Source organism: Musca autumnalis, unplaced genomic scaffold, assembly GCF_047663935.1.
Source record: "Musca autumnalis isolate F117 unplaced genomic scaffold, ASM4766393v1 scaffold_1, whole genome shotgun sequence".
NCBI classification, from domain to species: Eukaryota; Metazoa; Arthropoda; class Insecta; order Diptera; family Muscidae; genus Musca; species Musca autumnalis.
In genome coordinates, this window is record NW_027411644.1 from 45,493,830 (window position 1) to 45,517,064 (window position 23,235).

Sequence of the window (23,235 nt, forward strand, 5' to 3'; positions counted from 1 at the left end):
CTACAATAAAATTACAAAGAAGTCACATTTGATATCTCAAATTTCTATCTTTCCGATCCAAAAATTGATATTTTATCTCAGGAAAGTGAATGCAAATCAATGGGCTCTACGCAGTTTCGTTGGCCATGAACATCAACAGGTCCAAAAAATAAAAAATTCCACCGCCGAACGCTTCCTGTCAACATCAAGGTCTTTGATTTAGAAGATATCGCATGACATGAAAACCACAGAAACATAGACGCTCTTTCTTGTGTATTAACGGATCAGAAATATTTTTTTGGTACTTATACCATGAGCAGAAGATGTGTGAACATCGTAACCATAAAAATTAAACCCTTTCCGTTCGAAAAAATTAACGTCTGCCTTCCCCTATTACTAAGTTGTTTCTTCACATCAAATGTCTTAGAACCTTTTGAAATTCCATGATTGTGACATGAAGCGTTCGGCTGTGGGATTTTTTATTTTTTGGACTTGAAGATATCCACGGCCAATGAAACTGGGTGGAACCAATCTATTTGCATTCACTCTCTTGAGATAAAATATCAATTTTTGGATTGGAAAGGTAGCATATTTCCTCTGTTTCGGATTTATAAACCTGTCAAATGTGACTTCTTTGTAATTTTATTATAGTCTTAGAAATCTTGAACATAATTCAGTATAAAATTTTTACTTGTTTTGTTTATTGTTGAAGATTCAATCTCATTTCGATTGCTTGAGTGGAGTATTCCCCCATTGGCTCAACTTCATTTATTACCCTCTATTACAGAGAGTAATGTTTTTCAAAACGAACTGACAGTGTTGCAAAATTTTACTGATCGCTACCAATATCATGATTTCATCCCGGCGAAGGGAATTATCAATTGGCTTTTCAGTTTTTGAAATGATGCCTTTTTAGTGAAAAACCGAACTCTTTAAGTGTCTAGTATTCCCATATGAATGAGAATCACACTCTCTTTTCGGCTTTTCCAAAGAAACACCAAAATCAAAATATTCTGCAACATGTCAGCGCGTATCAACTAAGAATTCGTCGAATTTTGTGAGTTGAAAATAACATCACCACAGTTGCCTGTGAGGTTGTTATTGGAATTTGGTTTTTTTTTTGTTTTTAACAAAACTTCATTTGCGCGTGCCTCCGTTGTTCTTTGCTTTATAAAATTTTTACTTTATAAAATGTTTCTATCGATTTTTTCATAAGAATATTTTTCGAGCTCTAAGCATCGATTTTCATTAAATTCCAAGACCCTAATACACAATATTTGTTGGCAATCAACACTCACGGCCTTTATTTATAATTATAAGAATTTTTTTGTAAAAGTTTACCACATCTGACACAGGATTTATGTAAATTCTTAGGATGGTTCTATCCTGATGAACTATTAAAACATGCTAATATTTTGGAATTTTTTCATAAAGCGAGTAAAAAGTACCATTATAACCCATATGTAAAACATGATAGGTATTAAAAATATTGGCTACTATATTCCATACATGTCCACAAAAATATAATTTATAATTCCTCTCCTATCGTCATATATAACGGTATTTGTAGGCAAATTAGTCCGGTCAAAATAGACATTGAAATAGCAAAAATTCCCACAATGCTGAATTTTGGTGGAGAGCTAGGGTTTGCCATTAGAAGCAACGTCCTAAAAGTCCCCATCGATCCCATGTGTGCAAAAAAAATTATTCGGGGTCAAAGGTCAAAATTTAAGGGTTTTTAGGTTTTCGGATTTATTTTTTGAAAACGGTTGATTTAATCAAAAAGTGACTAAAGTAAATATTGTAGACAGAAAAATTATCTACAAGTTTGACCCTTATAATTTTTTTCTTAGAAGGAACCATTCATGAGATATAGCTGTTCTAAAAAACACATGATTTTTATGCACTTATAAGGGAAATATGCACATATTCAGAAGAACCGGCTAAAATAAGCGAAGTAATCGGGTCTGTCCCCCAAAAATATATATATTTTCTTGAAGAGCGAAATTATAGCTATCTTTTAAAAAAATTCCAACAAAATCTGTTTAGTAGAGTTATTCAATGTTAGGGTCATTTTATGCAAAAATAGTCCATTTAACCCACATGTATAATCGAAAGCCCAACGGGAACGACCCCAACGAAAACTCTCCGATTTTTTTCAAGTTTTGTCCGAAGGTAGGGTTTGTTGCGCTGATTACGGAAATGTATAATTTTCAACGGTTGCGGATCCGGTTCGCCGGTTATTAGACCCGAAAGACCAAATTTAAAAACCGGGTTAGACCCGGTTCTACTGAACCGATTACTGCAAAGTGGATATCGTTTGAAAGCTTACGGAAGTATCTAACACATAGTGTCGTTACTTTATCCGGTTCTCCTCATAATGTACTTACGCGGCTAATTCTTTATTTGACCTTTAGATCGCGATATCTCGAAAGTGGTAAGTCTTTTTTTAGAATCATAAAGACCACTCTTGTAGACAATTATTGAATCTACAACTTTTACTTTAGCCGGCTTTTGCTAAGTCTTACCGTTTTTGAGAAAAAATAAAAAAACTGAATAATGCCTCCAAAAATGAACTTTGACCCCGAATAACTTGTTTTGCACACATGGGATCGATGGGGACTTTTAGGACGTTGCTTCTAATGGCCAACCCTAGCTCTCCACCAAAATTCAGCTTTGTGGGAATTTTTGCTATTTCCCCCTTATACGCATGTCTTTTTTGACCGGACTAAATATTGGTCGGTTCTATTCAGATGAACCGGAGTGTACATGCATATGTGTAATACAGTGTGTGACATAGGCAAAAAATATACAAACTAGATACAAATTTTGTTCTACTACTATTATCAGAAATTCCAATTAAATTTGAATTTGTCGATTACCATTCAAAAACCTTCGATATTTTTTAGTCTTCAAACATGCCTTTGTATGTAAAAGTTAGATTGTTAGCAATATTGAAAATTGAAAAACTTGTCTATTCGTTCTTGTGTTTCTTAATAGACAGTCATTTCTAAGCACAAAGTCTTGACATGGTTATGTTAGCAGTTCTTTTCATTTGTTGTTGTTTTAGTTTTTGTTTCCCTTAACTTAATTTTTGTTTTTTTTTTCTTCATGTGTTGCTTTCAAGTCATAGCCCATATTGTCTGTTATCTTGATTTCCTTTTACCCTTACATATATTGAAAAATGGGGATGCGCTAAAATTATCTCCCTTTCAATTTGTAACACTATTGAAGTGCCAATAATTTGTTCTTTCCCATTATGTCAATATCAAGAAGTCAGCCAAAAGGTCAATTCTTAGATGAGGCAAATGGTGAAGAAGAAAAAAGAAAATCGAATATTTTGTGGAGAATCTATAAGGAGATAAGTCAGTTAATTTCATGGACATCAACTGATAGCAATAAGTAATTGTTGCGTTTTTCTTTAAACGAAAGCGAGAAAAGATAAAAGCTTGGGATTGTATTTGTTGATTTTGAGGTTTTATCCTTTAATTTGTTCAATTCATTGTATTCGTTGTTTGTAGTAATAAAAATGCCTAAAATATTTTTCTGGTTAAGACTAAATGGCCCTAAATAAAACGGTATATATAAACGGTATATTCCGGTATATTCGTATATATAATACAGAATTGTTTACTCGTATACGTGGTGATATCCGCCGAAAAATAGTTCCTTGTTTGTGGAAAACTATGAAACTACTTACAAACCTAGCCGGTACATTAAATTCTAATAGGAAGTAATTTAACGCGCACTTAACTTATTATTTCAACAAAATTATTCCAACTCGCACGCGCTGCATTTGTACTTGAGTCACTTTCATACTCTACATTTATATTCAAAACATGGCTTGTCATTATAGTATTCATATCACACAAAAAACCACATAACTTGTTGCCCTTTATGACGACAATGTTCCAATGTCTTAAAAATACGCCATAATTCAACCACTAAAGTTTAGAAGTAGCATTTTAAAATACTTCAAAAGCCGTTGTTCTCTTGGTGACATAAAATAAATTTTACCAGCAGCACCAGTTAATTTTTATATTCATGACAATGTATGTCCTAAATTATGTATGGTCATTGCTCGTATTTTACAACAACAGAAATCTTTATATATATTTTTTTATTTCAAGACGGTTTCTGTGAAATATTACATCTCGTAAAATTTACGACAATCACGTGCTCAGTAGCAAATTTCATACATCAATAAAATGGCCGCCGATACAGTGGCAAACTGTGGGTGGAGTACTTAAAACCTTTTTTTTTTAAATATTTTAATTCAACTTTGACCGTGATTTGAAAATTCAACTTTCTATCGAGAAATTATGGAGACTAAAATGATTGCATTGTAACAAAGACTACTCAAAGCTTTAGAGCTAGGGGTTTATGAAAGAGTAACCTCAAATACTGGAACATTTGGGGATTCATATTTCAGAAAGTATAGTCCTGATGACAACAACTGGATGGTATTAAAAACTTTAGGCGATTCAAGTGTTGAACCTTGGCGGAGAATGGGACAGGCCAACATAGTTCACTTTTGAATTGAATTTAGTTTTGGGAGTCATCCCTTTAAATAGTGTTCACGCCGGATTTCCCCAATCGGCAACTCTAATGTTCGTCTTAATACATCCTGAAATATTTGTATTCGCCATCCCTACTTTGGCTGGGAATTGGGCATTGTATGCTCTCATTCTCTCTATGTTTTTCCTTACAGAGCTTTCCTTTGTAATTTTCTTGTTTCAATAAAACACTTGTTAACTGAGCATCAACCAATATTGTTGTCCTTGGTAAGAAGTCGTCCTGTTTCACTGAATTCAATAAAGAAGAACCACGGCAAGAATCCAACCGCTCTTCTTTCTAGTGAGAACACCCATAATTGGCGTTTTCAAATAGTTATAATGTAGGATGGCAAATTATCTATTTTTCCAACATTAGATATTTTCGATATTTCATTTCAAAGTATCGATATTATCGCTAATTTGTCATCACCATTAATTTGTAAATAAAAAAGTCTGAAAATTCCATGCATTTTTTGACATTTTGCATGGTAGAAATAAAAAGGTAAATCAAGATCAAAAAATCTATAGGACCATGTTTTTTTCCTGAATTCTTATAATTATCTATCGATATTAAAACGCTTAAGCTGAAGAAGAACAAAACTGAACGATTGTTGTAATGTACTTCGGCTACGCTATTCTGAGCTGTTTTATTCACCAATGAAACAATATGAATCGTTTGCGAACGTTTACTGTGCGGAATGATAAATGGCACATTCAGACACACACACACACTCACATATTTCATTGTTTAACAACCCAATAAGGTAACATCAACATACATACTTACAATCACCACCAAATGCAATTGTACGGTTTCGTTTTCTATGAGTTGTTTGGAAGTTGAGATCTTTTCGCTTTTCGTTTTGTTCAAACTCACGAATGTAAGCAAAACGAAACTAAACAGCTGGTTCGGCAAACTTGGGTTATGTTTCGTTTTGTTCCTATACGAAACGAAACTATTGCAAAGGTTTCATAAGGTTTATTTACGCATGCTGATATCTACCTTTAATTATACCCTACACCACTATGTGGTAAGGGGTATTATGTGTTAGTGCATTTGTATGTAACATACAAAAGGAAGCGAGATAGACCCATAGTTCCTTCTAGGGATATACATAGAATCACTTTCTGAGTCGATTTATGCATGTCCGTCCGTCTGTCCGTCCGTCCGTCCGTTCGCAACATACAGGTCGCATTTGTTGACCGATTTCGCTGAAAATTGGGGAATACCATTTTTTTAGCCGTCGGAAGATCAAGTTCGAAGATGGGCTATATCGGTAAAAGTTTTGGTATAGCCCCCATATAACGGTACCTCCCGATTTAAGGTATTTTAAGGATCTTAGCCGCATTTGTTGCCCAAACCAGCTGAAATTTTACATTTGAGGTTCCCAATGGCCGCGAAATTGCTCCACTAAAAATTGTCAAGATAGGTCCACGGTTCGATATAGTCCCCATATAACGATACCTCCCGATTTAAGGTATTTTATGGATCTTAGCCACATTTTTTGCCCAAACTAGCTGAAATTTTACATCTGAGGTTCTCAATGGCCGCGAAATTGCTCCACTAAAAATTGTAAAGATAGGTCCACGGTTCGGTATAGTCCCCATATAACGATACCTCCCGATTTAAGGTATTTTAGGGATCTTAGCCACATTTTTTTGCTTGAACTAGCTGAAATTTTACATATGTGGTTCCCAGTGGCCACGAAATTTCGCCACTTAAAATTGTTAAGATAGGTCCATGTTTTTTTTAGCCCCCATATGACGGTACCTCCCGATTTTAGGTATTTTAACGATTTTCCCCAAATATGGCTCCAATTTGCCATTTGGAGTTTAATGAGTTCAAAAAATTTACTTTAATGTTTGTTTTGGGTTATTAAAAAACTTCTCAACCAAAAATTATGGACATACATATGTCCACGTTTTGATATAGCCCCGAATTTTGGTATAGCTTCCATATTAAAGTACACCACTATGTGATAAGGGGTATTATGTGTTAGTGCATTTGTATGTAACATACAAAAGGAAGCGAGATAGAACCATAGTTCCTTCTAGGGATATACATAAAATCACTTTCTGAGTCGATTTATGCATGTCCATCCGTCCGTTCGCAACGTACAGGTCGCATTTGTTGTCCGATTTTGCTGAAAATTGGGGAATATCGTTTTTTTAGCCGTCGGAAGAACGCTATTTTTACATATTTCGACTGGTGTAGGGTATTACATAGTCGGCCCCGCCCGACTTTGGTCTTTTCCTACTGGTTTTATTATGTCAGTTGGTCACATTTCACAAATTCAAAGACTCTTGCACTATTTTGTCAGATTGGAAATACTCCCCTCAGAAATTCTTGCCTACTCCCTATGTATAAGGAGAACAGTTTAAGAAGGAATTACTCAGCAGTCGAATGCTCTACCACTGTGCTATGGATATATAATCGGACTGGCATGTCATATTGTTCAAAATAACATATCTATCTAGCCATGTCACATTTACCTTATACTATAGTTCCTAAAAGGAATGAATAAATGATTTGAAGGAAATTAAAAATTAATTCTTGATAACATATTCTCCCTTGCAAGGCCTTACATTTCCATGATGATGATTCCTAAGGAGTTCAATATGCACATCCTCAAAATTCCAAAAGAAGATAAATATAACATTCCCTGCTCGACTTTTAGCTTTTTACAAGGACACCACTGTTCCACTTAATAGCCAACGGTGATGTATCCTAATTAAATTTTTTAATTTTATTTACCATTAAAGACAGAAGGAAGTAGAAATACAAAGGAGAGACAATTAATAACATTTTCCACAGATATTTTTTATGCAGAGGAGGAGGACCATTTTGCGAGGACCAATTTTACGAAAAAATCTAGGACGAAAAATTTGCCTCTAATTAAAAAGGCTCAAAAGAAAAAGTTTTCTTTTTTACTTTTTACACATTACGGTGACTATAGTCTCGAGAAATGCCATTAAAGACATTTAATTTTTCCGTTTGCATTATTAATGAAAGGGTAATAATTAAAACAATATAATAGTTGAAGATTTAAAGCTACCAATGAGAAGAAACGAATGAGTATTTACTGTTGTATATCCCACTCACAATCTATACATCACATCCACTGTAATAGATGTAAAACCAATTTAAAAATATTAAATATTTTCAAATTATCACATAACTTGTCTAATCTTAAATGATCTACTAAAAATGTATATTATAAATTTTTCCTTAGAAATTACATTTCTCATTTTCTTTTTCATGCAACCAAAGCAAACAGGAATATAAAAAATCCATATATCGTCACATTTATGGTTCACAATATTTTATGATCATAAAGCGAGTATTTTCTTCTTCTACTTCTTAAATGGGTTATAAACCACCGATTTACAGACGATAAGAATTCGAAAGTGGTGTTGTAATGTCAACTATTAGGTGGGATGGTGTTATATTCAGTTTTGGTCCATTTAATTTACATATTTTTGTTGTCTTTTATGCATACATATGTATATCCAGTCAAACAGAAAAACACACAATAACACAAATAAGCAGTAGTAATGTTTTTAACAAAAAACATGTTTGTTTGTTTTAAATCCACCGCAAGCCTGTGTACATATTTACATGCATGTTAATAAAAATAAAAAAACGCAACAATAAAATACTGTTTATAGCTGATGACATCCTTTGTGTTTAGAACCCTGTTATTATTTACATACATATATGAAAATATGTATATAAGGGTTATAACTTTTCGAAATTTTTTCTCAAAAATAATTTCCTGTAGCACGGATGAATGAACTTTTGCATATTAATCACTAAAATAACGTTTATTCTATTGAATAATAAACAAGTAAAAAAAGTTTTAAGTTCGACGAACTTTTTATACCCTCCACCATTATATACACATAGAAAGTAAAAATGGAATAATTAGTTTCCCTTCGATTAAGAAAGTACTTAGCTCCACCGCCACGCCAAGGCTTATTCCTAGGGGAAGTAGTTTATGTTAGTTGGTGTATAATATTTTATATGAAATAAAATGAGCCAATTAACATGAACCGAGCATACATTTGCATTTTACTGACGTTTTAGGTTTGGTTCGATATAGCCCATCTTCGAACTTGACCTGCCTATGTAAAAAAGACACTCCGGTGCAAAATTTTCTCTCAATTATTGCGGACGCTAGAGTGATTACAACAGACGGACATGGATGGATCGTCTTAGAATTTTATCCTGATCAAGAATATATGTATATACTTTATAGGGTCGCAAATGATTAGTTCGATGTGTTACAAACGGAATGACAAACTTAATATACCCTCCATACTATGGTGGAGGGTATAAAAAGTAAATAAAAACTTCAAAGTACCTGAAAACGGGCGGTATCTTTATATGGGAGCTATAGCAAAAAGTGGACGTGGAATGTTTGATACAATGTTTTTTGACCTACAAAGCCCCTTAATGCCAAATTGTATCTAATCCGGTCTGAAAATGTAGCGAAAAACACCAAAATACCTCAAATCGGGAGGAACCGTTATATGAGGGCTATACCAATACTTGGACCTATATCCATATTTTTGTAGATATGTTTTTTGACCTCCATGTATCCTAAATGCCAAATTAGATATAATTTCGGTCTGCAAATGTGACGTAAAAACTCAAAATACGTAAAATCGGGAGATACCGTTATATGGGGGCTATATAAAAACTTGGACCTATATACATACTTTTTTGTAGATATGTTGTTTGGCCTCCAGGAACCATAAATGCCAAACTATAGCTAATTCTGTCTGCAAATGTGGCGAAAAACGTGAAAATACCTTAAATCGGGTGGTACCGTTATATGAGGGCTATACCAAAACTAGGACCTATATACATAATTTTTTGTAGATATGTTGTTTGGCCTCCAGGAACCATAAATGCCAAGCTATAGCTAATTCTGACTGCAAATGTGGCGAAAAACGTGAAAATACCTCAAATCGGGAGGTACCGTTATATGGGGGCTATACCAAAACTTGGACCTATATACATAATTTTTTGTAGATATGTTTCTTGGCCTCCACGAACCCTAAGTGCCAAATTATAGCTAATTCGGTCTGCAAATGTGGCGAAGAACGTCAAAATACCTCAAATCGGGAGGTACCGTTATATGGGGGCTATACCAAAACTTGGACCTATATACATATTTTTTTGTAGATATGTTTCTTGGCCTCCAGGAACCCTAAGTGCCAAATTATAGCTAATTCGGTCTGCAAATGTGGCGAAGAACGTCAAAATACCTCAAATCCGGAGGTACCGTTATATGGGGGCTATACGAAAGAGTAGACCGATATAGCCCATCTTCGAACTTGACCTGCCTATGGAAAAAAGACCCTCGGGTTCAACATTTCAGCACTCTATCTCAATTACTGCGGACGCTAGAGTGATTACAACAGACCGACAGACGGACGGACGGACAGACGGACAGGCGGACATGGCTAGATCGTCTTAGAATTTTATCCTGATCAAGAATATATATACTTTATAGGGTCGCAAATGATTAATTAGTTCGATGTGTTACGGAATGACAAACTTTTTATCCCCTTCATACTATGATGGAGGGTATAAAAAGCTTAACGCACAAATCGATTTAAAAAATATTTTTCTGAAAAAATTAAGAAATGAAACAAGCAAAAAAGCATTAAGTTCGGCCGGGCCGAACTTTTCATACCCTCCACCATAAAATATTATGAACTAAAATGGAATAATTAGTTTTCATTCCTGTCCCCAACTTTAAGTCAGTACGATAAAATGTCAGATAATGTACATAAAGGGAGGCCCTTTATGGTGCCTATATCTAACTATGTATGTTGACAATTTTTGGTGGGCTAGAAATTGGGTGGTACCGTTAAATAGGGATTATAATAAAAAAACATGGACCTATGTTGACAGTTTTTGATGGGAGCCTTTAATGTCAAATAACTCCTAATTCGGTTAAAAATTGCAGCTAGAAACCTCGAAATACCGAAAATCGGTGCATAACGTGGGAACTTCAAAAGTCATTAACGGCTAGTTCGGAGGTATGTGGGCTATACGAAAATATGAACTTAAATGAACAATTTTTGTTGGCTTTTAAATTTCAAATTACAGAAAGTTCGTCCAAAAAATAAAGCTAAGGTACGGAAAATCGGGAGGTTTGTTTTGGGGCTATACCAAAACATGGACCTACGTTGGTTAAACATTTTAAGTAAAATCCTAAAAGTATAGAAAATCAGGAAGTATCGTTATATTGGGGCTATGTTGACAATTGTTGATGCAGATGTGTGGTGACCACTACATCCTTCAAATATCAAATTACATTTTGTTCGGTTACTAAAATTGGGAGATACCGTTATATGGGAGCTATATCCGAACATGAACCTATGTTGACAATTTTTGATGGAGAGGTGTTGTGACCACTAAGAACTTCAAATGTCAAATTACTGCTAGTTTAATACTGTAGCTAAAATCATCAAATTACTGAAAATCGGGAGGTACCGTTATATGGGGGCTTTATCAATACATCTACCTTTCTTGACAATTTTTGGTGGAGAGGTGTGGTGTCCACTAGGAATTTCAAATGTCAAATGTTCAAATTACAGATAATTCGGTTAAAACTTGTAGGTAAAATTCTCAAAATACCGAAAATCGGGAGGTACCGTTATATGGGGCTATACCAAAACATGGACCTATGTTCATAATTTTTTCGAATATAAGTTTTTTGGTCACTAAGAACCCTAAACATCAAATTATAGCTAATTCGGTCAAGAAATGTGACTTAAATCGTCAAAATACTTGAAATCGGGCGGTACCGTTATATGGGGGCTATACCGAAACGTGGACCTATGTCCACAACTTTTGTTATATAAGTTTATTGGCATTTAAGAACCCTAAATGTCAAATTATAGCTACATCGGTCTGAAAATGTAGCTAAAAACGTCAAAATACCGCAAATCGGAGGGTACCGTTATATGGGGGCTATACCAAAACGTGGACCTATGTCCACAACTTTTGTTATATAAGTTTATTGACACTTAAGAACCCTAAATGTCAAATTATAGCTATATCGGTCTGAAAATGTAGCTAAAAACGTCAAAATACCGTAAATTGGGGGGTACCGTTATATGGGGGCTATACCAAAACATGGACCTATGTCCTCAACTTTTGTTATATAAGTTTATTGATACTTAAGAACCCTAAATGTCAAGTTATAGCTAAATCGGTCTGAAAATGTAGCTAAAAACGTCAAAATACCGCAAATCGGGGGGTACTGTTATATGGGGGCTATACCAAAACGTGGACCGATATATCCCATCTTCGAACTTGATCTTGCGACGGCTAAAAAAATGGTATTCCCCAATTTTCAGCGAAATCGGTCAACAAATGCGACCTGTATGTTGCGAACGGACGGACGGACGGACGGACATGCATAAATCGACTCAGAAAGTGATTCTATATATATCCCTAGAAGGAACTATGGGTTTATCTCGCTTCCTTTTGTATGTTACATACAAATGCACTAACACATAATACCCCTTACCACATAGTGGTGTAGGGTATAAAAACACAACAATAAAATACTGTTTATATCCTTTGTGATTAGAACCCTGTTATTATTTACATATATAAAAATATGTATGTGTGCGCGTTGCTCATATAAAATGTCACAAAAAACAACAGTTTTAAAAATTATGTGTTGGTTTATGTGATCGAACATAAATGTGGTTTGAGGCTTTTAGCGAGTGTTAGTTTTTTTTTCAAAGTTGCGGTTATTTATGGTGGCTTGACCATAGCTAAGCAGATGAAAGTGGTAAACTCTATTTATAGCTTTATGTAAAAAACAACATTAAGAACAAAATCATAAGCGGACGTGGTTACATTATGATACGCATTGGGAAGGATGGGGATTTTCTCTTATGTGTATTTCGATACGAAAAATCTCTATTTGCCACACACTTCTTAATTTCAATTGCGGTGCAGCTCACTTCAGGGGGTTTGAATCAAGCATTCGCTGATTATATCATATGGACAGTCATTTATCCATGGCTTAAATATTCAGCAGCATATCTTAAAGAGAAACGAAAGGAAACGATATACATACATATGTATATGACAAGTATACTAAATAAGATCTGTGGGTAAGGGGACATAGGGCGTTGTTTACACATCAACAATATTTGGTAATTTTGCTTACAAAAACTCACGACTTTTTAGTGGGACAGCTGTGCCACATTTCTTAGTGATGAGGAAAATAAGTAATACTTCTATGAAATAACTAATTATTTTTAGCCTACTGGTAATGCAGAAACTGGCTAGTTTATTTACTTTTTAATGGTTTAATAAAGAAATGAGTGTCCCAATTTTTTTTCTGAATATATCACCGCTCCCATGCAAAGATGAGAAACAAAGAGGGTTTAGGCGATGGGTTGGTAACACACCCTTGTAAAAAGCCTATTTTCATGAAAAAAAAACTCTCGAAAAAAACAGATAAAGAATGACATCGTAGACCGCGGTATACCGAACCCTCATAGTGTACATAAGCCACAGTGTTGAACATTTTGGAGAAGGTTCTTACGGATTTCGTCTGATACAACGTGCAAAAGCTCGTCTAAATCAGACTCTCTATTCGTACCTAACCATGCTCTTCAGTCATTTTAGTTGATGGCAGCAGGATTTTTTAAAACTTTGGGGCATTTACCTCAGAGAATGTGTTCTTGCCACAAAAAATACCGCAGTAAAATGTGACCGCAAATATAACCCGCTGAAAAAACAAACAAAATTGTTCACACAAGCATCACAGAGGGGTCATGGGAGGTTACTTTCATATCAATGTTTTATATTAGCTCAATGCTAGAGCACCTAATTATTTCACCTGAAACCGAACGGTGTGCTTTAAAAGGCCGCATATAGAGAAGTTTTATATGGCTGAAATACTCGAAATAGCCATGTCCGTCCGTCTGCCTGTTGAAATCAAGATACAGGTGGCATTTTTTTAAGATAGAGCTTTATTATTTGGTATTGAAGGTTCTATTACTCCTAGGATGTTTGATACTGAAAATGGGCTATATCGGTTTGATAAAGCCCCTATAGAACGGTACCTGCTGATTTTCGGTATTGTGAAGGTTTTAACCTCAATGTCCCACCAAAATGGCTGAAATATAGTATATAGTCTTCGTTGGGTGTATAAAGATTTTCACCTGAAATTTTTCTGTAAAAGTCCACGTCTTCATATAGTCCCCATAGGTTTTAGCCTCAACGAAATGGCTGAAATTTGGTATATAGTCTTTGTTGCGTATATAAAACTTTCCACCAGAAATTTGTCGGTATAGGTCTTCATATAGCCCTCATAAAACGACTCTCACGGATTTTTTTAAGTCTTCGCCTATTTCTTGATTAAATTTTAGCAGTATACAATAATTATTGTATGGGATTTTAGCGAAATAGTTGGAGAACTCCCAAATATTTGTTTTCTAAATTTTCTAATCGAGCCAAAAAATATATTTGGAATAATATTTTCCAACAATAAGTTTTTCTCTTTTGTTATTGTTATGATATGCAATTTATAAAGCCAATGTTTATAATTTTGGTTTAATATTTGTTTACGCGTTGCCTAGATTCTGTACGTTTTTTTAAATTATTTTTAGAGGTTTATACGGCCTCTGAGGTAATATAATTAGGTTTGCTCTAAGATCTTTTACTTTTTTTCATTTTCCGCGAAAATAGAAACAAATTTTAGAAATAATGGTGCATCTGCGGATCGATATCAAATGCTGTCACTGATATATGCATAAATTTTCTCAATACAACAAAATAAGAAATTGTAGAATAGTTATTCTTTATAAGAGAGTAAAAACCGCTATAAATTTTGCGCGCATTGGCCAATTTTTAAAGCGAACAGATTTGAAACCGGAATTTCTTCCTTAACCTCTATACCGAAAATCGTAAACGTGCTCGAAAACAAAAATTTTATTTTTTTTCAAATGGAATTGTAAAGGAAATTTGGTTTTTACCATATAAACATACATACATCACCATCCTCGGGGCAATTATATAAAAACTATTTCGTTGTTCACCTTTATACTTCGTACCAGAGTTCGGTTTGAATCGCGATTTCATTGCCTTTGAATGCATTCACAGAAACCATTGCCTATTGTCGACAGTTCACATCACTTCAAAACAACAGCACATCACACCATTCATCACAAGAGTGTAAGACGAAAACAGTGCATATCGTTGCTTGCCTTCTCTCAATCACATCTAACACACCTAAAAGGCAGCGAATGGTGTGAATGGTCAACATTTTTGATTGGAAAGAAACGTAGGAGACTTTATTATCGATTATTTTATTACATGTTTTTCTTGTATTTCATAATATAGGGAATGATATGTAATTCAAGATTATTTAAGAAAAATAGTATTAATACATATAATAAAAACTTTAAACCATTTACTCAAAGAGTGACATAACTAAAAAAATACGTTTTCTGAGTTAGCAATTTCTATTTTTACTAAGACTTTTCCTTTATCTTGTCTCAAATTTTCATGCCTATATCTCTAAAACTCAACGAAATACAGTTCATTTACTACGAGTTTAGCATAATTCAACAAAATAGTTTTTTGAGTTTATGAAACACTAATAGACTTCAAATCATGCTCGATCTTGCACTGATATTTAGCTCTGATACGTCGTTATTTATATATTGATAATTAGTTATTTTATTTTTTGTGTAATAGTCTTTTTAAGTTGGGAAGCCAATTTTCAATCGCTAACTTAAGACTCCATTTTTTGAGATGTGTCACTCTTTGAGTAAATGAGCGATATAAATAGAAAGTATTTACTTAACATTTTACAAAAAATAAAAATAACCAGGATAGACCTTCTTTAGATATAGTATAAGACACAAATTTACGATTTAATGGCCAGTTTATCTAAGACATTGTTGCTCGCGCCTTTACGCTACCGTAAATGCAAGATTATTTTAAGTGTTGTTAATACAGCTACACATCGAAGTTTGTTGTAATCTTTGAATTAGTTTATCTAAGAAAATGTTTAGAATTACAATTATTTAAAAATTAAAATATCTAACGAAAACTCATGAAAGACGAAAATATAGATTTCTCTTAAATACAGTTGTGAGCAAGGAGATTTAAATTTTTTTCCTTTTGATGAAATGATTCAAATATTTTTCAAAAAACAGAAATTTGGTAGTAATTCGAACAAATTTAAATTCGAATCGCCTCAGTGAAACAGGCCACTAGAAATATGCTTGTATTCAAAACCAAAAACTGATAGATAAAAACTATTGTCAGATTTAACAAGTGAAAATGGCGTCAAGTTTGGCCGGACCGAACTTTGTATACCCTCCACCATAAATTATGTTGAAAACAGATTGCCGCCGAAAATATTGTTATTTGGGAGATCCCATCATGAAGAAGAATATAGTTATTGAGTCTAAGAAAAAAATTATTTTCAAGTTTTTAGTGCATTTATTAATAACATAATTATATTAATTATTTTTTATTTATAATTGTTTAGTTAATAGAGTTTACTATTCCGAACAAACTCCTCCGAACTTCCGAACAACCTCCCCCGAACTTCAGAACAACCTCCACCCAATTTCCGAACAACCTTCACCGAACCTCCGAACAACATCTTCCGAATTTTCTAACATCCTCTTCCGAACTTCCCCTTATAATCTTGCCCCTTCCACCTTCAACGGAACCCCATAACCAAATTACAGTCAATTTAGACTGAAAATGTAGATAAAAACTTTAAAACACATGAAATCTGGTGGTACTGTTATATAGGCGCTATACACAAATGTGGACCCATATACACCGATTTTTTATGAAAATGTTTTCTTACCTCTTAAAAACACACAAATTTCAACCAATTTGGGGGCAAATGGGGCTAATACCTTCAAATTTCCTTAAAGCGTCGACGCGTCACTTTGTAAGGGGACTATACCAAAACGTTAACCTTTATAGCCCTGTTACAATACAAAATGTTCTGCAGACATACCTACAATAGATTTTAATAAAAATTGTATCCATCTAGAGTGATTTCCACACACGGGCGGACGTAGAATTGTACGCTGATCAAAAATATATATACTTTGTGGGATCCAAAATGATTATTTAGAGGAGTTACAAACGGATATAGGACGTAGTATAGAGGAGGGTATAAAATAACTCGCCAATATGTGTTAGAAACACTATAAAATCACATGAAAGACAATTTGTGTTGACCAGTCTATTAATTATTTACGCACACTGCACTGTAATGCACTAAAAAGGCAACGAAAGCATAGCAAATACAGTGAATGCTTTGTTATGTTTACTGCAATTTTGTTGCTTGACATGTAACGGCACTAGAAAAATAGTGTTGAAAGAAGGCAATCATCAAAAATAATGAATGCACGTTAAGCAATAACATCAGTTGATATTTGCGAATGAATGCATGTCAATAGCAACGAACGAATGAATGCATACAAAACACGAATCATCTCAATCTGATCTCTGCTTCGTACTGGCGATTGATGTTTGGGTATAAAAATTGTTTTGTTGAAGAAGTTATTGAAAAATAGCTTCGTTGAAGAATATCCACAAACAAAAAACAAGAGAACTGATGAGATCCTGTGGCGAGGATCGAAACTAGTCTTCCCTGCCTTACCCCATGGCGAACAATGCCAAACTTTCTCCACAAATTATTTGTTTTTTAGTATTACAATAACAACAATTGGACTATTTAGAAAAAAAAAACTATTTCAATATTGGTGGCGAGGAAACTAATGAGGATCTGTGGCGAAGTCCGAAGCTATAGTCTTCCCTGCCTAACCCCTTGGCAGATCAATGCCAAATTGGCGCCACTAATAGATTAGTCGTTTTAGTAAAATATTAAAACAGCAATAATGGTATTAAGCCAGACTATTTTGAACTTCCTTGAGAAATATGAAGTTGACATTGTTTAATAGACACTGAAACCAAACCATCAGGTTCCATTTATCATTCCAAAATCAACATGAAAAATAACTTTAACAAAATAGTACACAACAATTGTCATTGCTTTATTATAAATTTTAAAATATTTCAAATCAACAGACAATTGTTTGACTTGGTTTAATAGTGACACTTTGAATCCTGGATTATTTGTTTTATAACTGATGGCCGCACATACACACACCCAATATCCATAAATAGCAGTCATTAAATGTTAACAGCGATGTGCGATTTTTTTTTTTTTTTTTTGAACTGAAATCAACGCCAAACTTCATGACTATTGAATATAACAAAAGGGGTAAACAATGTGAGAGTTACCAAAAATGACATTTATCAAAACTTAAAAGATTTCCGAATGATTTACGGCATCAGCAATGCAATGGAGGCGGTTGTTGGGATGAAAAAGAACAATCGAAAAGGATTTGCATTTGTTATTGATGGTGTTGAGAAAGCCAATGTTAGAAAAATACACTCAATTGGATGTTCTTCAATGAATGCAAAGAATGATTCAAATAGGTTGCAACTATGCAATAATAAGAACATAATCCGTAGGCAATATGCATGTGAGGCGCTCAGCGCCAACCCATATGTTAAAAAATCAAATCAAATCAAAAACAGGTTTTAAACTAAATACTAAAAAACTTCCTATTGCATTATACAATACGTGGTTGTACTACCTGCTAAATAAAGTTGTTACATCTAGAGAACTAGTTCAGTACCATAGTTCGTTTGCGAATGAGTTATTACATGAAAACAAAGACATAATATAACTCATACACAATTCGTTTATAAAAATGACCGGAGTCCACTGAACTACATATTGAACAAGATCGTTCAAACGAATTTGATTTTAACAATTCTACTGCTAAAACAATGCAATATGGAGTAGTTTTATTGTTTATTTTAAAAGGTTAGGTCGTTTTGGCTCTGATCGCCTCATATATGGATAGGTATTTTATGCCAATAAGAAGATATATGTATATACATACGTACTCCTTAAAATGAGTAATCTATTTAAATAAAAATCAAATGTCGTTCGTTGGTAATGGCATCAGTTGAGAACGGCAAGACCGATTTAGATAACACTGCTCAACAAAATTGAAAAAGTTGAATGTTTCAACCGATTTTTTTTGTTTCTAAGTGAAATCGGCGAGTTATTTTCAAATTCGTCAGCTCTTGTTTTTGAGATATAGCTCAAAATCGTTTCTTACGAGTTTTACACAGAATTTCGTTATTTTCGGATACAAACAAATATTTTTGTGGGGTTTTCGACACTAATGTATGAAGGAGATTTTGTACGCTCGATACAAAAAGCTTTTGAAATAATTATGGTGAATATATATCAAAACAAGTAAGCCAATGCTATAGTCGGACGAGGCCGAACATGTCATACCTTACACCACTACCCCCGGGAATTAGCTTTCCACAAATCAAATTTCTTTATGAAACAAATAAACTTATTTAGCCTTTAACTTTGGAGGTGAAAATGTAGGACGTACTTATTCTTAAATATTTCTTTATATATTTTCTATTTTTTATAATATTTTGCATTTTTTGCATGATATTGTGTCAGCAAATAATAAAATAATATCAAATCAAACCACTCTCTTTGTTTATATAGAAAATTAGGCTCTACATTTCACAAACCTTTTTTTAATCCAACAAAAAATACATATTTTATTTTTAGAAGAAATAAATAATATAACAATACTTAAAAACGTGAAATTACATTTTTTGACAGTCTTGCCTACATATTTAATAAAAATACAGAGATCATTCAAAAACACACGTTTTTTAAAAATCTGCAGGGTACCAAATAGTTGAATTATTATTCATAGTGATCGTACACTGTACACATACATATGGGTATGATGCAACCCATTTACATTCCTTTATTGGATTGGAAACAGGTATGTGTAGTTTTTTTGTTATGCCTACTAAGCATATATAACATATTTTCGAGTCTCTGGGATATATTTTGGATGGGGCTATTGAGTCCTTGCCCAAGATCCTAGTAATAATTTAACGTAAGTAGCCTTTGGTTATGTTGAATTCGGGATCGACCATCACCGTCAACGTTGCTGAACTTATCGTCCTCTTCTAGCAATTGCCTTATTATAGGAACACTTGATTTGCTGTGAAAATGGATTAATTGAAAATGCAGAATATATAATTCATATGCCGAGTTTGACGTGTGGTCAAAACTTTTCCATGAAATTCATACGTCGTGTTGGACGTGGGGTCATTTTTTTACATAGGATACTTACGTTAGTTTGGAGATGGTGGTAAAATATTTTCTGTGCCACAGTGACAAGAACTTGGACGTGGGGTAATTTTTACACCACCGTAAGCATATCTCCTCACTTGCTAGCCATATGACAACCAAAACATTACTGCCTACTTATGTTAAGGAAATATGAAGATACAGGGAAAATTAGACCGATCGCTCAAATCATTTGAAAGTAATTAACAAAATATGATCGAAGGGGTAAAATTTACCCCCACCTCCACAGTTAAAGGTTAGAGAAATAACTTTGTGGATTCTGGCACCGTATCACACCAAGTGTAAATAATAATATAATAAATGTTTCACAAAAATCCTAGAAGGGACAAGGGAGACTTCTCTCATATCAATGGGTAAGTGTTCCCCAATTAATATTCGCTCAATGATATGGGTCCCACAGCTTATCTCCGAGTCCGAACGGCGTGTCGTGAAATACTAAGAAAATATCGCCATCATTACTGAAGGGTATTTTGTCACCATTGAAATTCTATGTTGCCTGACTGTGGAATCGTTTTCAAAAAAGGTGGTAAAGCTGCAATGTATGTATAAAATCCAATTGGACAATTAGTACGCTATGGCACCATGTAATTTGCAATATTGCAAAAACTGGGGATGGGCAAATGTGTTTCTCTACACAAACCCTTTATATATTTGGCAGTAGGCCAGTTATCTGGTAGACACCTTATTGCAATTTGCATCAGAGGGAAGGTCAGTAGTTTCTTTTTCCATATGTAGGCTACTTGGCCGGTATATGCCCTCCAGGAAATAAAATATAGACCAAAAATATTTTTATTATACCCTATACCACAATGTGGACAGACGGACGGACGGACACACATCTCAAAATCGCTTTATCTCGTCGAGATATGAAGATTGGTATATCACATCGGGGGTCTCCGACGAATATTTCGCGGTGTTACATGAATTTTTACCAAAACAAACTTATAATACCCTTTCCACATAGTGGTGTAGGGTATAAAAATAAAGAAAACATACGGTGGACCTATTATTTTTAGTACTTTAAGCTGTAATTACGTCATCGGGGGAAGTCATACGATCTTCATATGGCATACCGGATATGCTTGGGGTGTCTATTTTATAGTCCTGTATTCAAATATATAATATAAAGTTCATAGCGCCATGATTGGGCCATAACCTGTTGATTAGTGTAATTCTTTTTTTGAAATGTTCGTCATAACCCAACGTAGGGTTTTATGCAAAGAAGAAAAAAATTGACAGTGCCCACTTTTACGCCCACTTTTTTCAATTTAAATCTTTTCTACAAAAACTACTGAACCGATTTTCCTGAAACTGTCAGGGAATGTACAGGGATGGCCCCATGTGAATAAAGGCTACAATTTACTCGCTATATTTACAATAATTATGAATGTGTCGGTTTCGAAATTAATTTGTGAGACAATTGTGGTTATTTCTCCGACCTTGCTTCTACTTTCTTAAAATATGTTACATCTACAAAACTACTCAACCGGTTTTCCTGAAATTTTCAGGGAATGTACAGGGATGGCATCTGGTGAAAATAGGATGCATATTTTCTTGAATTTCGAAGTTGGCGGGATACTTCCCTTTGCCATATATAAATCAATTGCCGTCATAAACCAAGTTAGGTTTTTATGGAATGAAAATTTTACCACGCCCACTTTTTCAATTTAAATTTTTTTCTAAAAAAACTACTGAATCGATTTTCCTGAAATTGTCAGGGAATGTACAGAGATGGCCCCCGAAAACAGGAAACATATTTCGTTGAATTCCAGAGGGGGCGGGGTTCTTCCTCCATGCGATATTTTTAAAAAAGCTATATATGCAAAAATTACGTATGTATCGGTGTAAAAATTTACGGATTAGTCTACAATTTATCTTTGCGGCCCAACGCTATATGTATAAGCCAAACTTATGATTATATAGGTGTCAACATAAATTTTGGGAGTCAATGGGGTTGTGTGTACCCTAGGTACATATTTGGAGCCAAAATACCGGACCACGACCACTTTTTTAAATATGCTATATCTGAAAACTGATGACCACGCCCACTCTTTTCAATACATTATTTTTCCAAAACTACTGAACCTAATTTCATGCAGTTTTCAGAAAATGTTCCGGCATGTTCTGTGGCCAAAATGAAATGAAATCTCACCGCGACGAGACGTGTTTATTTTAAGCTCTCCAAAATTTAATAAATTTTTCGGTTATTAAAGCCTTTTATAAAGGAAAGCACATTACAAATTATAAAATAATACACCCTGTTTCAAATAAAACTACAAAAAGCTCAGTGAGAAACTCTATTGTGCATAATTTCGTGTTTTAATTTCTTGCCAGAAAGCAAAATCACAAAACAAAAGGAATATTTCACATTGTAATTACAACTACAACAAGTGTACAAGAGAAACATTTTCAATAAGTAACACGAGCGAGAGAACATATTGGGAGAGCTAGTGTCAATTGTAAACAAAGAAAAACGTCAAAGCATTCAGCGGTCTTTTGGAAAAAGCTTTTTTAAATAAAACTGCTATAGTAACAGTACATTAAGTGTTAGTAACATTGTCTGTGAATGTAACCGAATTTTAACGAGTTTTATTAACAACCGCCTAAAACTCTGCAACACTTAATTAAAAATAATCGTAATAAACACTAATACCTGTTAAACCACACACTTCGATCTGCATTACACATACATATACATCCTTAACTTAAAAATACATTTCTTACAACATGAGTGAACAAAGCGAAATGGATATTACACAAATGAACATGCAAGTTGAAAACGACACCGATTGTATCGCTTTACGAGCTCCAAAAAGGGACAGGGAAAGTTTTATTCGATCCTATGGGAATATGCCCAAGACCCCACGCTCGTCTGATTCTCCGTTCAGATTATATCAGATGCTTGATGATCGTATTGCCAAACTTAGTGATCGCCTTAGTGATCGCCTTATGGAACAATTCAAGTCATTGCTTAGGGAATCAGAAAATCGTATCTTGAATGAATTGGATAAGAGGCTGTGTGAGTTTAGATCAGACCTAATTGACGTCACAAATCGTGTGTCTAAACTTGAACAAGTCACGGATGATTTTGTTAATATGCAATCTGAAATTAAAGACTTAAGAATTCAGCTGCTCAGGCAAGAAAATTCACACGTTGCCTGTGAAATACGTATCAATGGCATCCCCTATAACCCGAATGAGCAATTACTCGAAATCTTTGGAAATATTTGTAGTTCCATACACGCTGTTGCTCCATGTATTAAAACCATATATCGCCTAAAAAACCGTAATAACACTAAGGAAGCAAACTCCCCCGATGGCGTTATACTTGTCAAATTTTTGTCGCCTTATGACAAAAATTTCTTTCTTAAATCGCTAACTAACTACAAAAAAGCGCACAATAA